The 14694-nt window shown below is 43.8% G+C and overlaps 1 long non-coding RNA gene across 5 annotated transcripts in view; it reads left to right on the forward strand.

The window, feature by feature from the left end:
• The window catches only part of LOC115288278, a 64232-nt gene extending 52253 nt beyond the window's left edge, over positions 1-11979 (forward strand). For 4 of the 5 annotated variants that reach the window (XR_003906918.1, XR_003906915.1, XR_003906919.1 and 1 more), the window contains one exon: positions 11897-11979. This is a non-coding gene — a long non-coding RNA (uncharacterized LOC115288278). Of the gene's footprint in view, positions 1-2841; positions 3177-11896 lie in introns of those variants that run through there. The other variant, XR_003906916.1, reaches the window with a different exon arrangement.
• Positions 11980-14694: the final 2715 nt, after the last annotated feature.

Consider the following 14694-nt stretch of genomic DNA (forward strand, 5'->3'; position numbering starts at 1 on the left):
TACTGCCAGGCCTGGGAACTCAAGACTCACTATTCCAGAGACAGCATCCTGGAAATCAAGGACAGATGGACGGCAGGCAGAGTGTGCACAGCCTGCCCTTGGCACCCTGAGGCAGCCACTGACTGAAAATACCAATTTGGTGAGTTTAATTAACAGCACACTTGCTGTTAATGCCAAGAACAACAGAAGTCCATGGGTGAATGGCTTGGGGGTGAAAATCAGGATTGAGGGGCCTTTGTTGCCACCTTTCAAGCTGCAATGGATAGCAACAGGCAGGCCGGTTTTGGCAGGAGAGTGGTTAAGATTAATTACACAGATGCATCATTTTGCTCAGAAAAAGCTGGTGGATGGTGTGATGTAGTGACTTCTGCGACCATAAAATCAGGAGATGTATGGCTATCTCTGTACTAAATGGGGCCCTGAAAAGATTAACCTCACCTATAAAACAAAAATGATATGCATGAATTTTACCAGGTGGGGGAAGCTCCTCACGATACTCACAGATAGTGATTTTATGCCAAGGATGCTAGATTCAAACATCAACCTATGGGAAAGTTTTCTTGAAAGACTGCCGTTGGGGCCATGGGAGAAGTGTGGGATTCTGATGTGCAGAAGATTAGAATCCTATGTCAAATGCCTTGAGGAGATCCCTGAATATATAAGCCTTAAGGAGGAAAGGGGGTTTGAGGGTTCTGTTTATTTTACAGTCAAGATATATCTTCAAAGCGAATGCATTTCGATGCCTTCAGTGCAGCTGTTAGCTCTGTGACCTTCCCTCTCTCCTAGGGTGGGGTAAGAGTGAGGTCAGCTGGAGGTTGAGGGCTGAGCTCCTGTTCTAGGGTCCTCACACCTCACTGCCTCAGCAGCCTCACTGGCTGGTCCTGAGTGTGGGCAGCAGATGGTGTGGGGACCCCTTGAGGGAGGCTGTGGGGAAGCTGGGAGAACTTGGCATTTCCAGCATGAAGAAAGGTGTTCGAGTCACAGCTCTGCTACTAGCTGATGATGTGATGTAGGGTGAGTGAATGTCTCTAAGCCTCAGTTTGTTCGTTGGGGATATGGGATAATAATCCCCCACAGGGATGTTGTAAGGCTTGAGGTAGTGATATAGGAGAGAGTGCCATGAAGTGCCAGCTCCTGTGGTTAGCAGGATTTTAAGGCAAAATATACCTAATGTCCTTCTTCAACCTCTGGTCTTTACATACCCCTGTTTTTTCATTTAGTTATCTTCACTAATTCTGATTGCACTATAATATCCATAAATTTGCCACTGCGGCCATTTTTTAGTGTACAATTCTGGGGCATTAAAAACATTCGTAATATTGTATTCACCACTACCCCTTCCAGAACTTTCTCATCATCCAAACCTGTGATTCTGTATCCCTTACTCTGTATCCCTTAGATAATAACTCCCCATTCTCTGCTCCCTTCAGCCCCTGTTAACCTCTATTCTACTTTATGCCTCTATGAATATGCCTACTCCAGATATTTCATAAAAAGGAGAATCCTACAAAATATGCCCTTATGTTAGGCTTATTTCATTTAGCACAATGTTTTTTTTTAAGGTTCACCCACATTGTTGCACATATCGGAGTATCCTTTTTTAAAGCTGAATAATATTTCACGTAGGCATTAACCACATCTTGTTTATGTATTCACCCGTTGGTTATCATTTCCACCTTTGGGCACTTGTGCGTAATGTTGCTGTGAACATTCATGCACAGGTATCTGCTGGAGCTCCTGCCTTCAGTTCTTTTGGATATAGATCTAGAAATGGAATTGCCAGATCACATGATAGTTCTATGTTTCACTCTTTGAGGAACTGCCAGAATGTTTCCCACAGTGGCTGCACCGTTTCTCATTTCCATCAGTGATGAACCAGGGTTCCAGGTTCTCCACATCCCCACCAACACTTACTTTCTCTTTTCTAAATAATAGCCATCCCTATGGATGGAAGTGCTACCCCAATCTCTTTTGAAGGGAATCGGTTCCATCTCCATGGTGTGAGAACATCGAAGTAACACTCGTTGGCCACCATGGAGCTCTGGCATATCAGGGAGCATGCCTAGAACCAGGGTCCTATTGGCATGAGTTTTTATCCAAAGCAGAATGGTTTTCCGGGGAAGACTTGGGAGAAGGACTTGGGACCATCATCACTTGACGATTCTATTCATTGATTCATTCAGCCACTCCTTTTTTCACTCATTCATTTAGTCCATGAATATTTATTGAATGCTTATGTTGGTGGCAGGGAGCAGGAATGCCATGGCAACTGAATTTGAGAATCCTCAATAACAACAACACTTGCAAGGGACCTTAAGAATCTTCTTGACCAAACATCTACCCCATTCAACAATGTTTCCTAAAACCGGAGAAATGGTTTAGGGCTCAGGTTTCCAGGTCAGTGATAAGGCAGGAATGAGTGATGTAGCCCAGACCAGGAAGAGACATTCCTCTACCTTGTGGGAGAATTGGTTTAAAAGAAGGGCAGAGATTTGTCAGGAAGCTCTCTTTCCCAACTCACTAAACAGTGCAGTCACCTGATCAGGTGGTGATTTCAATCTGGGGAAATTCCAGAGGGCTGAATTCAGGGGATTTATGAATACCATCCTCTCTGTACAGTTGGATTTCATCAACAGGCACAGGCTCATTTTCTAGCTCAAACTGGGACATTTCAACGATATTAAAGGGCAAAGAGAGGGAAACAGTATTCAGAATGGAGTTCGCAGAATTAGTAACCTCATATGTGTTTATTTTGCTCCGGCGAATGCTCCAGCCTCTGGAGTCCAAAAATAAACTGGATTCATAGGCAGCATCATTTCCTAAAGTCACACTGTCTTCTAGATCCTGAGTACCCTCAAGAGCCACATAAAGAAGCAAGATTAACCTCATCCACTTCCATCAGGGGAGAGCAGCATTTTCTCAGATCCGGAAATTTGCAAGAAGAGCTTCCCAGTGAACATCACCACCGTATCCATGAAGCTTGCTGGAAAACATGACTAAATGTGATTACACTGAACTTTCCAGAATGTGGAGACCAATAACTCTAGTTTTCATTCTATCTGTATTCTGGGTGCACTAGACCTCATTCAGTATTTTACTACCATTTTTAGGTATGTGGGAGTGCTTTGTGGAAGTAATTAATGTCTTAAATATATGTAAAGTCTTTTCATATTGGACAATGAGATTCAGAATTATTCTGTTGGGTGTTGCAACTCCTGTAGTTGTGTCCAGGTTCTGGTGCTCGTACAGCTAGGTGCCAGGATTTTAAAAGGAAGCAGAAAGCTGGAGACTAACAGCCACACTGCAGCCTCATTTCGTGGAGAGGATTTCATTGGTGCTTTAGACACACATGCTCCCTATCTGCCCCTGAGGGCCTTCTGTTTGTGACTCTGGGCTAACTGGAAGCCCTTCCTAACTCTGACCTCTTCTCTTTATGCCCTGGCTTAGCAATCTGGAGAGGCTCCTCCATGTCCTCCACCTGGCTTCCCACTGTAACCCCACCAACATCTACATACCCAACCCCAGCCCGTTAGCATCGTCCTGTCTCAGATTAACCCCACCAAGTTGGCTCAGCAAAAAGAGCCTCAATTCCTTCAACATATTTTAGAAGGATCTGTAACATCACAGGCATTTCAAAAGAATGGGGGAGGCACCACTTAAGGTAAGCTTGAGATGAACTTAAACACAATCCAACTACAATGTGCCCTGCTAATTGAGATCATAGTCCCAAAATGAATATAGGACTCAGTATGGAAAACAGAAGCTATGCAGGTAACTCTCTGAAAGGGATTGTTGAGAGAATTTTAACAAATTTTTGTTCAGTTTTTCTTTTTAGTGTTTTGCTTATTTTTGAGAGAGGGTGCGTGAGGGGGAGGAGCAGAGAAAGAGGGAGGCAGAGGATCCAAAGTAAGTGGGGTCAAATGCAGGGCTCAAATTCACAAACTGTGAGGTCATGACCTGGGCTGAAGTCAGATACTCAACCGACTGAGCTATCCAGGTGCCCCAAATTTTTGTTTAGTTTTATTGAGATAGAACTGACATGTGACACTGTCTTCGTTTTAGATGTGCAACATGCTGATTTGATACATGTATATATGACAAAATGATTACCACAATAATTTAACATTCATCATCTCACATACTCATAATTAAATTCTTGTGATGAGAGCTTTTAAGATCTACTCTCTCAGTAACTCTTCAAATTATTGTTGACTACAGTCACCATGCTGTTTATTATATACCCAGGACTTATTTATCTTTTAATTGGACATTTGTACCTTTAGACACCTTCCCCTAATCCCGCCCCCCCATCATCTCTGCCTCTCTGAGGGAATCTTTGAGGAAGGAGGAGGAGACAAGGTGACCTTCCAACTGTGGGCTCTGATGATGGTGATAATGATGGGTGCGAATGGTCCTAGGGTCTTTCTAACACTTTTTAGTCACATGGGACAGATGGGGACCAGGCCACCAAACCATCATATGTGCAAACTGAGGAGGAACATTGACAATTTTGAGAAAGACCGTGCATGCGTCCTGCCCTCAAGGAGCAGGCATTCTGGTCTGCAGGTACGACCAACACTCAGTAAGCACAGGAAGGAGTGCAGGGAAGTTTGGAGCTGCCCTCTTCACCTACACAGACACTTTTCTTCTTCTGAGCTCATAACTCAGTCTGCACTATAGCAACATATGGGCCTCTCTGGGCTTGGGAAACCAAGCCTGGTGACAGCAGTACCACCGATGCACATCCTGGAAGTCTCCAGGACACTCAGAGGGGTGCCCTTTCCTAGTGAGTGTAGAGCAGGTGCAGAGGAGGGAAGACTTGCTGTGCAGTGACCGGGGACTCTAGTCCTTGCATAAAACATAGTAAGGTATGGAAGGACTATCCCCACTGGGTTTGTTCTTCCAAGAGGAGGAGCTACTTTTAGAGTAACCCTTTACTTTAGTTATATCCAACCCCTCAGTCTTAGCAGGAAGTCAGATGTCTGGTTGGTGTATTAGAAGAATCTCCACCTTCGTGGCTCAGTTCTTCCTCATTCCTTCTTGTTCCAGATCCGCCTGCAGACAGGGTAGATCCATCCTGGTGCTCCATTGCCTATAGCGGGGCCCATCTCCATGGGGGAGGACTGCTGGGCTCCCATCTGCTTGGGCATTTCAGGGACTGACTTAGTACCCCCCTTAGTCTACAAATCTACAACCACACTGGGCCGCTATCTTATTTGTAATAAAGCCAACCTGTGGCTCTCCAACTGTTGACTGTATCTTTTTCCCTGTGGGTTTTGAGTTCAGATGGAGAAACCGAGCCCTCCTGCCCATTCCCAAACAGCTTTGACAAAACTCCTTACTCTTTTTTATCCTAACCATCCCCCAACACACATGATTTCTCCCTCCTGCTTTAAAGTTCCCAATGTCTGTTCTTTTCCTCTCAAGGTTCCAGGCACCTAACACATCATGCTAGATTAGCTGGCATGAAAGGACTCTTGGCTTCCTTCCACTGAAGGGAAAGTTATCATTGACGAGGTGGTGTGGACCATGCGTCTTCCACCCCGTGCACAGATGCCCTGAGCCCCTGCTCTGTCAAAGACCCCAGGGCTCTCGAGAGTCACCCCCTCTTTGTCAGGACTGTCCTCATTTCTATACAAGATTCCTGGGGCCGTTTGCCTCAACCTTGACACCAGGAGCCCTGCACTGCCCAGCAGTGTTGGCTGGTCATTTATAAAACAGCAGCCTTTTCTGGCACCATCAGGAAAAAGGAACCATCAGGAAAACATGACTGTCTCTGAAATCAGGTCAAAGTCAGGTCAGATAAGCACTGCCTGGAATGTTCAAGTATCTGCAGCAGCTGGTCCCACAATCTTGTCTCTTTTGTGTGCCAGCCTGGGAACCCTGATGAGGTCCTGACAGTTGCTGGAATGCAGGGCTCTGTTAAAGATAGGACGTGAATGTGGAGTGTTTCCCCCTGTGGTGGTGGTGAAGGAGAATCCATTCCCCATTCATATGTGGTTCCTGATGCCAGTGATTGCACTCATTCAGCTGCAGAGCCCAAGGGGGCCCAGAAAGGGCTCTAATCTAGAGAATTACAAAAGCCCCCTAGAGGGGCTCTAACTGAGAATGGCTGAGGGCCTTCATCATCTATTCGTTGATGTTTAAATAGAAACTCATTTAAGGGAACACACAGGGTCACCAGGTGCCCTTGTGCATGGGGTAGAGTGATGACACCCTGGAGTTGAACAGTGGCCAACCAGTGAGGCATGTGCAATGGTCCTGGGGTTGTTTGGGGGAGCCTGATGTCCATAGTCTGGACTTATCATTAATTTCTGAGGTTTAACCACCTCATTTGTAAGAAGAATCAAGGTCTTCTTGGGGAAGGACCCACCTTAGCTATGCTCACAGAGGCTGTGGTGATTAAGAAAAAACGATGACACTGGCTACTCAGAGTGGACAACCTGAGACAAGCATAGTGGACACCCACTCGATGACATTCCCAGCCCTGCCGTCGACCCTTTTTCCGATGGCCTTGTCTTTAGAGATGAAGAAAAAATATGTCTAAGTCCCCGTTACTGCTGAGTGCCACAGGGCTGAGGGCAGTCTCTCCTGGGTGATGTCGTACTCCTTGCTTTGAGCACTGTGTGGGACCTTCATGGTTTAATGTATAAGGTAGCAACCTTAATTCCACATTATTCTGGGTAAATTTGAAGGATCCAGTTTCTTCCAACTCCCTAATGTGGAGATGCTACTGGAGCTTTCCAGCACTTCTGCCTCCTCCCCTGCTCACTAATTCAAGAGCACACGTTGTTCTCTCCCCATCGCCTGCATCCATGGATGTTACACCCTCCGTCCAACCCCTGCATTCTTAAAGCCATAGATCAAGGGCGACCTCCCACAGGAAGCTTTTTCTGACCACCCTCCCTCTTCCCCAACCCTTACTGATGTCTCGTCCTCCAAAACTCTATAGTACTTTGAGATAATGGAACATAATTTAGCCCTTAATTGGATATTGGTTAGTATTGATCTCTGTCACTTCCCATATGTTCTATTTCACCAACAAGGCACTAAGCCACTTAAGGCTAGAAAATGTATTTCATGTTTCTTCAGCCTTCCCACCATGACTAGCACATGGAGAACCTGTGGGAGTTTGGGGGAAGAAGAGGCATATTAAATGGTTCTCTGCATCTCCAGAGATCATCACCTTATTTTCTATGCATCTCAAATCCCCTTCCTCCAGGAGACCCTTTCCAACCCCTGTGGCTTACCCCAATTTCTTCTGCCTCTCTTGACACCCATTATTGTCTGAGCCATGCATTTTTGTCACTCAGTTCTGCTTGATATGCCCGTTGGCTTAAGGTAGGAGAGTCCTGTCTGCACAACTGCACTGGGGTTTGGGGGCTGTTGGCTCCAGGGTGAGGTGGCACCGGTTAAGGGGCCATATCAGGGTCTGACCCCCAAATACAGTCTTGGCCAGTATTTGTAATGCTGAAAGGCACCCTTCCCACTGCTGGAAAGTCACCCTCCACAGCCTTGCCACCATGTTCCACCAAGGGGTAGGATTTAGCCTCCGGCAGACCTGGATGGGAATCCTGGGGCTGTCCCTTCTGAGGTATCCCTGTAGGTAACGTCCAACCTAAGCTCTCTAGGTCTCTATTTCCTTATCTATAAAATGGGGTGCTGGCGAGTCAAGCCACCCACCATACAGAACTACTGTGAGTCCTAGGTGCCATCATCCACTGAAAATAGGAGGCATTAAAATAGGAATTAAGAACAGGGTCTTTTCAAATCAGACCACAGGACCTTGACCAGAGCCTTAATTCCCCTAAACTGTAGTTTTCTTATCTATCCAATAGAGATGATTATGCAGCCCCTCTGGACTTCTTGTGGGGATTATGCCAGATGAGGTGGGAGGCTCATCTGTCAGTTGTAGTAATATGGATACATGGAGAGTGCCCAATAACCATTATCATCCACCATGCGGGGGGGCAGAGGGGTTATGGTTTCTCTCCCAGGTCCTCTGACCCCTTTCTCCACATCCGCCATCCACACAACTTAACACAGGGCTTGCAGCCTCATCAAATCTTTCTAGGCAGCCCTAGGAAAGCAGAGTCCTTAACATCTCTATCTGCACCACTTTCTCTCAGCCCGCCACACAAGTTATCTTGTGTCTCCACTCCTTAAGCCTACAGAGGAGCGGCCATATGGTTTTACCCCAGGGTTGCATGTAACAATTTGTAGCATAATAAAATCTGCAAGAATTTTGCATCAGCAGAAATTCTGACTATAGCTCTTTCCCCAAAGGACAGCCCAGAGCCTCCCTATGCTAAGGGAAAGTAGTTCTTTGGGAGAAAATCGCTCCATCCCCCAAAATGCATTGGATGTTCCCCATTGTCAGGAGCTTGGTTTAGCATGTGGGATCCTGAGGCTACTGTTTTCACACTCAGGCTGATGGCCCACCTCCTTTGTGCCGAATGGTCCAGGTAATTCGTCAGAGGACAGCAACCTTCTGCCCTCTGGTCCTGAACTGATGCTAGCAGGCCCTTCGATCTGTCTGTCCTTTATCAAGTGCAGCCGCCACAGGATTCCACAAATTAAGGCTCTGTGCTCGGAGCCCTGGCCAACTTGAGACCTTTAGTACATTTAACTTCTGAAATTCTCCCTTCGGTTTCTGTCACTTGTGGTATACTACTTAATTATTATCTATACCTTTTGGGTAGTGATTTTAATGCAACTGAACAGGTGCCATAATTTACTCCTCCAAGGGCCCTGCTTTTCTGTAATGATGCAGAGACCCGCTGTGTTCTGGCTTAATCATACGAGCTTTAATTTGTGGGCTGCCTCCAGATGAAAGGAGAAGGGTATAAATATGCAGCATTGCTCACATTCATTTTACCTTAGCTCATCCTTGCCCATTTCATTATCCGATTTCAGAAAATCAGGGCCGTTTAATTGTCTTGGGCACAGCCAGGAAACTGCAAAGCGACTATAATGACTTAGGAAGAAGAGGCAAGTCCAGATGTAACAAAGGATGCTTCTAGAAGCTTCACCGTAGCTCAACATAATGTGCTACAAACCCAGAAGGAAGGACTAATGAAAAAAGGCAACACACACTTGATTAAAGCCACAATTTGCTGATAGTAGAAGAGAGGGATAAAGAAATATAAAACCCACTGTTAAGTCTAAATGCACTTACTTTTGCCTATGAAATACAGGTGCGCCCAGAAGCACATACAGATGTCTTCAGAGTCACAGGGTGACATTTGGTGCTATAAGAGACGGCTGCCAACCAGTAAGACGTCATTGCCCAGAATCAGTCTTGGGAGTCTGGGAGAGAGCGATTCAGGAAGGGCTTCAGTGGGGGCCCTGTCCAGACATTAGGGGGTCGCGGGGCAGATAGGTTGTAAACCACAGTTCAAGAAACGCTGGAGTAGATAACTCCAAGATTTTTCAGCTGTATGTACTATACACGCAATCTCTGAACATTCAATCCTTTGTAACATCTCCTCTGTGTACACAGCAGAGAGAGACTACACACCGTTTGTCTCTCTGCTGTGTATAACGATCCCACGGGTGTTTCATTTATAATAGAACAACTGAATTTTATAAGTTTCCAGTAAAACCAAATAAATACAGTGTATAGATCTGAGTATGTCTTTCCTCGCTTAGCCTGGGAGAATTTAATTTATGAAGGACAATAGAATCACAATCATAGCTCCTCATCTCCGAGAACTCAACACAGAAGTGTCTCTGTGCTTGACTTCACATACTATTTCCAAAAGACTTGGGGATCTTGTCTTTACTGTGTTGATGACTTGTCTTTCCTTTTAGCATTAAACCTGAGTTTTGACCCCCAAAGTCTCATTGCCTAATGGAGGCTCCGGGAATCTAGAAGTTGTTACTACAGTGCTCTGTCCTGCCTTGCCCAAGTGAACACAACATTTTCTCCTCTGCTAACTCTTCATCCTCGGGAATGGCAGGGGAGCTTGAACTCCTGAGTTGATTGGGAGCCCTTTGTAAAGTGGACCAAAGGAGTGGGTAGAGAGGGAGTCTGAGGCTCTCTGTGGGCTCCAAATGAGGGACTGTGATCTGGGTCCCTAAGGAGTAGGATGGGGTCATTTTTGTGTCACCACTTTGCCAGTCTAATCCTGAGTTTCCTCTTTCAAAAACCTACTCTTTTTATACATAATTTTAGAACTGGAAAGGAATTTAGAGATTTAATAAATAAAGGTTAGAAGTTCAGTCTCTTGAGTCCACATTCTGTGTTCTTCCCAATAACCCTGTTCACAAACGTTTTCCATTGCTAGTGCGGGTGGGCATGTTGGAGGCTGCGTGAGGACCGTTCTCACAGGAACCTCCTCATGTTCTAGCAGAGGCCTTTTCCAGCGAATCCAGCCAAGCTTTGCTAACAGAAGTGATTGGAGGTTGAGTATGAGAAGAGAGTCACCCCAGACCAGGTTGTTGAGGGTTTTGAAGGGAGGACCCGCCTTGACTACCCTGTGTCCTTATTTCTGAATGGCATTTTGAAGCCTTTGGTGGCTTATCAGTAATGCCCTGCACTTTTTGGATTCCTCCGCTTCCTTTTATTTTCCCCACAGCTTTGCAGAAGGGTATTTGGCAAATAGAATTTATATATTGGGATTGCATGTGGGAATGTGATGATTTTTATATACATTCACGTTGTGAAATGATCACCAAGTTAACATAGTCATCATTTCACATGTTACTTTGTGTGTGTGTGTGTATTGTGATCACTTAAGATTTTCTCTTAGCAAGGTTCAATATATATACTATGTATATAATACAGTATTATAAACTATAGTCACTATGCTGAACATTGGATCCTCAAGAGTCAGTCATCATGTAACTGGAAGTTTGTAGCCTCTGATCAGCATCTCCCCATTTCGCCCTGTTCACGAACCCATGGCAACCACCATCTGCTCTCTGGTTCTAGGAGTTCAACTTTATTATCAAATTCAAATAATTATTTATTTGATATATAACAATTATTATATATAGTAAACATATAACAAAGTTATCTGTATATTTATGTCACCAATATATAATAAAATTAGTTTTATAATTAAATAATTATTTATTATTTTTCTAGATTCCACATGTAAGTGATACCATGCCATCAAACATGTCTTTCTCTGTCTAGCTTACTTCACTTAGCCCTCTAGTTTCATCCATATTGTCACAAATGGTAGGATTTTCTTCTTTTTATCTTTTCCTTTCCTTCACACACACACAGACACACACACGCACGCACACAATTATGTACACACACACACACACACACACACACACACCGCATTTTCTTGATCCATTGCTTCTGTATCTTGGCTAATGTGAAAATGTTGCAACAAACATGAGGCTGTAGATACATTTTGAGAATAGTGATTCGTTTTGTTTGGGTAAATGCCTGAAAGTGAGATGGCCGGATCACATGGAAGCTTTATTTTAATTTTTCGAGGAACCTCCATACCGTTTTCCATAATGGCTGCACCAATTTACATTCCCATTTAGGCCTTTAATCCATTTCAAGTTCATTTTTTGTGCATGAGTAAATGGCATTCCAAGCCTTTGGTGGCTTATCAGAGACGCCCTGCTTTAGCTGGATTCTTCCACATCCTGTCTCAATCTATAGATTTGTCATATCTGCTAATTCTGAGGTATATGTGCTCTCAAACCAACATATAACAGCCTTTGCCCCCTGGGAGATGTATGCTGCTGCTTCCGATTGGGAGCAAGCACAGTGGAAGCAAGAGTGCCCAGAACTCTTGCCGTACACCATTATGATTCATTGATTTTACTTTAGTGACGGGGATAGGAAGTAAGGGGAGAAGAGGGAGGGTGAATAAAATGGAAGTAAATACTATTTGTTACCAACGTTTAACTTCTTTGCTCTCAGACAGGCTGCTTCAGTGACTCAGAATCTAGGTGATGAGTGGGGAGCAGCATGAGAGAGAAGGGAAGGACAAATCGTTTTCAGTGGATGAAGTTGAGAGAACCAGTGAATTATTGGGTAGTAATTCTGTTCTTATAGCATTTCTGTTGCATTGTTTTATTATAAAGAAGAATCAATAAAAAGATGACACTCGAGGTTTTTAATTTAGTGAATCTCATCTAGGATCAAATACACCTAACAGTAGCCTGACTTCTTAGAATGCAAACGCTGTGCTCAGATTTATTAATTTTTATGTTATGAATATTTAAATAAGCCTATCCCAATGGGATCATTCTACACAGAGCTAATGCACTTACATTTTTAATGAAATGAGTAGTCAACCATTAAAAATAAAATATTGATATGAATTGTTAGACTAATTGATTGGGGAGGAAGTTATTGTGCAAGCAATCAGAGATGTAAGAAAAATGATAGAAATCAAACGACCCAATTATTGTCAGCCTTGACCTTAAGGAAGACTATTCAATATATCTCTTTTCATTGTGAACAATCGCTTTTTAAAATGTCTAAAGAAAATTATCATTGTAAATCAAGCCTCAGGTAGGAAATGAGTCAAAATGTAATATGATCCTCACACCAGTACTTAACTGCGTAGGTCCTGCTACAAAATATGGGGGTGGGGAATTGAAGTAATTTTCAGTCATTCCAGCCCCAAACCTGCTTTTTTCTGGAGTCCACATAAGATACAACAACTCAAACTAAAAATAAGTCTCCCCTGGATTTTAAGACATCTCTGTGCTTATCAAGATGGAAACAAATGTAATTTTATAGTTTGAAAAGTGTTTAAAGTTTATTTATTTATTTTGAGAGAGAGAGAGAGAGAAAGAGAGAGAGAGCATGGATATATGCAAGCAAGGGGGACAGAGAGAGGGAGAGAGAGAATTCCAAGCAGGCTCCATGCTACCAGCGCAGAGCCTGACGCGGGGCTTGATTCCACAAACGTTGAGATCATAACCTGAGCCAAGATCAAGAGTAGGAAGCTTTACCAACTAAGCCACTCGGTTCCCCAAAAGTGTAATTTTCAAACTCACTTTAAAGACTACTAGTTTAAAAATCTTTCAAATTTTATTTTAAGTGGAAGAATGATCGTTTAAAGCAAACCCTGCCATTCTTTCTTCTAAGTATGAGTTTCTGTGTTTGATTGCCTTAAAGTGAAGCATATTTTTCTTTTAGTTAAAGGCTTAGGCTTGACTAATGAAGATGGCTCAGTTCTCAAATTCCTTCTAGCAGCTGCATCTATACATGAAAAGCACGGATTTCACTGCCACTGCACTTCTTCTTCTTCTTCTTTTTTTTTTTTTTGCTGACCAATGAATTCCTAACATGTTCAGTTAAGAGTGAATTGACAAACAGAAAAGGCGGCAAAAAAAGCTATAACTCATTTGTGAAAAGATGGAGTTCAGATTTCCTGCTGAATACCTCTCACATGGCAGTTTGATGAGGAAAGTGTGCCTGGATTTGACAAAACAGGAAGCCCTTCCATGTATCAGTGGCACGGTAGGTACCAGAGGCTCAAGGAACAATAGCAAAAAATGGAGAAAGTGAATTGTTGGCATGTTGCAGATGGGAATGGAGATCTTGGAGAAGTGAGAAAATTAGGGTAGCAGAGAAAAAATGGTTGAAGTGATGCCCTGGGGTGCGGGGTTGGAGTGGAGCACAACAGTGAGGGGATGTGGGGAAGAGCCACCAGCTCTGGGGGAAGCCAAAACAGTGGACCAAGTGAGGAAGAAACCATGGAAACCTTGGCAATTAGTGTCATTTAGTGCTCTGCTTCTCAGGAATACAACTCTCCTTCAGATCTTGTTAAAATACAGATGCTGTGTGAGCAAGTCTGGGATAGGCCTGCATTTGCATTTCTACTGAGTTTCTAGAAGATGCTGGTCCTGCTGGTCAAGATCACACTCCAGTAATGAGATTAGAGGATCCCAATTTCATCTGTTGGAATGTGAAGGGTGTCTGTACTAATGACTGAATTATTTATTAAGTGCCTGTTGTATGCCCAGAAATCTGCTAAAGACCCCAAAGGGCTGGAAAAAAGATGAGAACCCCTTTGGGCGGGAACCTAGAATTTTACAGAAGAGATAAGACATGTAAGCATAAAGTCACACCAGTAAAACAAGGGAGACTATGTATTAGAAAGCCTACATGTGACACGAAGGCGTCACAAGGAGAGAGACCTGTCTAAGCATGGTGGTGTTTCAGCAGAAATGAGGGGAAATAAAGCTTGCACTAAAATAAACACAGATCAGAAGGGTCTGGAATGCAGGTGCAAAGAACCACAGACACCCCTGTGGGGCCTTTACTCACCTTAACTCCTCAATACTAATATTTAATAGAGTGAGCATTTCTGGGGTTGAAAAGGCTAATTGCTGTGGCTACATCTGAGTTCAGCTGAAAAGGCAGGTGCGTCTCTGAGTCCCCAACACATCCAGCAAGTTACTGGCCACGGTAATGGCCATTCAGTAAGTGACGGACTCATTATCAGAGCCCTTAGTGAACCACAGAGCGACTACCTGAGTGTTCTAATAGGCCCTGCTTTAGGCACCGGGGCTCTAAAAGATGAAAACAAAAATAGATTCCCATCGTAACAGTGGAAGAAAAATATACATTATGATTGTGGCTTGGCAGTGTGTTTAAGGTATTTGTTTCTTATTTGCTTTTGTTGTTGAATGAAACAAAAAAAAAATAGAACATTTTCCTTCTAACTCCTCTTAGAAGAACAACCATGCGCTTGTATTCAG

This window comes from Suricata suricatta, chromosome 1 (genome assembly GCF_006229205.1).
Source record: "Suricata suricatta isolate VVHF042 chromosome 1, meerkat_22Aug2017_6uvM2_HiC, whole genome shotgun sequence".
Classification (NCBI taxonomy): domain Eukaryota; kingdom Metazoa; phylum Chordata; class Mammalia; order Carnivora; family Herpestidae; genus Suricata; species Suricata suricatta.